Source organism: Camelus ferus, chromosome 2 (assembly GCF_009834535.1).
Source record: "Camelus ferus isolate YT-003-E chromosome 2, BCGSAC_Cfer_1.0, whole genome shotgun sequence".
In the NCBI taxonomy this organism is placed as follows: domain Eukaryota; kingdom Metazoa; phylum Chordata; class Mammalia; order Artiodactyla; family Camelidae; genus Camelus; species Camelus ferus.
Genome location: NC_045697.1, coordinates 109858009 through 109860684, shown reverse-complemented (window position 1 = coordinate 109860684; position 2676 = coordinate 109858009). Strand labels below are relative to the sequence as shown.

General features: G+C 54.0%; 1 pseudogene; it reads right to left on the bottom strand.

Annotated features, from left to right (window-relative positions):
• Positions 1-663: 663 nt before the first annotated feature.
• Positions 664-1953, bottom strand: LOC102523702 (annotated as a pseudogene).
• Positions 1954-2676: the final 723 nt, after the last annotated feature.

The window sequence follows — 2676 nt, the reverse complement described above, 5'->3', positions numbered from 1 at the left end:
GCTGTTAAGTGAAGGGACTCAGCTTAGCCCAAGAGCACTCTGGATCCGTTCCCCATGCTCCAAAGCTCTCTGCTACGCTTACGGTCATTTTAAAATGCTAAGTTTAGGGGTGGAGTACAGCTCAGTGGTAGTGTGTGATTAGCATGCATGAGGTCCTGGGTTCACACCCCAGTACTTCCATTAATTTTTTTTAAAACATTAAAATAAATAAACCTACAATGCCGTGTTGGATGGAGCCAACTGCATCATACTGTCTGGAGAGACGGCCACAGGGGACTGCCCCCTGGAGGCTGTTTGCATGCAGCACCTGTTTGCCCGTGAGGCAGAGGGCGCCATCTACCATTTGCAATTATTAGAGGAGCTAAGCCTCCTGGCACCCGTTACCAGCCACCCCACGGAAGCCGCCACCGTGGGTGCTGTGGAGGCCTCCTTCAAGTGCTGCAGTCGGGCCAACATCGTCCTCACCACGTCTGGCAGGTCTGCTCACCAGGTGGCCAGATACCACCCCCGCGTCCCCATCACTGCTGTGACCCAGAATCCCCAGGTTTTTGGTTTTTTTTTTTTTTTTTTTGCAAATGAAATCACATTCGTCCAGATTTTATTCGCTCAAAACTACTAGGGAAGCAGTAGGATTTGGTTTAAACACAGCCAAAGAGCAGGAATTTACCTTAGTGTTAACTCGGAAGCAATCCTGTTGTGAATGTTGTAGCCGGGGTCCGGCAGCATGGGGGCCGGGGCCCCGCTGTGCTCGCTGAGGAATCCCACGGCTCTCTCAGTTCAGGCTCCGGCTCGCTAGAGGTGGACCCACTGTTGATGGCGTAGACGCTCTCTGCTACTCCCTGAGCTGAAGCACAGCCATCTGGCTCCTTCTTCTCCCTGGGACTAGACAGTCCTGGGAGGACAGCCATCCTCCCAGTCTGCCTGGTGGGCAGCAAGGACACGGTGTAGTCTGCAATGATCCCACTCATGTCTAAGTTGCACGCCTGGTCGAAGGCTAGGAAACCAATGTTGGCATTTGCCTCACACACCACAAAGGAGCCATCGTCCATGTTGAGGAGATCGATGCCACAGAAGTCCGTGTCCGTGATGTTGGACACCTGAATAGCCAGCTGCTTGCCTTGTTCCGTCAGTGGGCACATGACGCTCAGGCCACCAAGAGAGCAGTTGCTCTGCGTCCATCTGTCTGTACTGCAGCAAAGCATGGAGCCTATCACCTGGCCCCCAACAGCCACCACCCGGATATCCTTTCCACAGGACTCCTTCAGGAACAGGTAGGACACGTCAAGGCAGGTCAGATGGCAGATGTCTGAGAGGTGGTGTTTATCTCTTGTGAGAAAAATAGCTTTTCCCTGATGTCGGCGCGTGCTCTTCACCACCACCGGCTAGCCCAGCGGCTCGGCTTCATCGATCATTTTGGAAAAGTCTTCATGCCCACCGTAGGAGAAGGTGTCTGGCATGGGGACCCCATGTCCAGCCAGCTCCTGGGACATCCAGAATTTGTTGATGCAGTTTAAAATGCCCTGTGGGCAGTTGACTAAGCAGCAGCCCAACTTCTCCAGGTGTCTCAGGACTGTGATGTCACTATCCGATTGCACTGAGGGTGTGGGCACCCCGGACAAGCACCACATCTAGGAAAGTGGTGAGCGCCTTCTGGCTCAGCTGCAGGCTGAGGTTGCCGCCGACCGTGGTGTTGGCGATCTGGTCCAGGAGCATTGCCCGGAAGCGCACGTCCTGCTCAGAGCAGCACTGCTTCGGGGGCGTAGGATCTTCCCTGTGGTGTATAAGGACCCAGTGCAGGAGGCCTGGGCAGAGGACATGGACCTCTGGGTGAACTTGGCCATGAACGTTGGCAAGGCCCGAGGCTTCATCAAAACGGGAGATGTAGTCATTGTGCTGATTGGGTGGCGCCCTGGGTCTGCCTTCACCAACACCAGCAGGTCCTTCCTGGGCCATGATGGGCCCGGAGCCCCTCCTCCAGCCCCTGTCCCACCCGCCTTCCCCAACCCATCCATTAGGCCAGCAGCACTTGTAGTGCTCACTTGGGGCTGTAACGTGGCACTGGTGAGCTGGGATGTCAGGGAAGACAATGCCTCTGTGAAACATGGCTGTTTGGAAGACCCTGTTTTGGTGCAGTAGTTCAGAGCTGGGTCCCCCATCATGTGGCCCCATCCAAGCAAGGGACGAAGGAGGGCTGCAGGCAGGACTGGAGGCCCCAGAGCTTCACACAGAGGATGACAATTTTCCTTCTTCTTTTCCTTTGTGTACTCGACTCAGTTCCTGCAGAAAATGATACCCAGAGAACTCCCAGCCCTGGCCTGGGATCAGGAGAGAGCCAGCAGAGTTAGGGCAGGGGGCAGTGGTTCCAGTTTCTGCAGACTCTGGCTCCAGCCCTGGCCCTTACTTGCTTCTCCAACCCCCTTGGCCTCCCTCACTCCCACCTTGATCATTGGGCACGTCTGTTCCCTTCACTCCACTCGGCTGTCGCTGCAAACACTTCATCCTCTCCCTTCCTTCTTCCCAACTACTGCAGCTGTCTCCAGGCCTGTTGCTGTAGAGTACAGCCTATCTGTATGTCGATAAACCACAGCTGAAGAAATAAATAAATAATAAATAAATAAATAGACAAACAAACAAACCTAATTACTTCCCCCACCAATTAATTAATTAATTAATTAA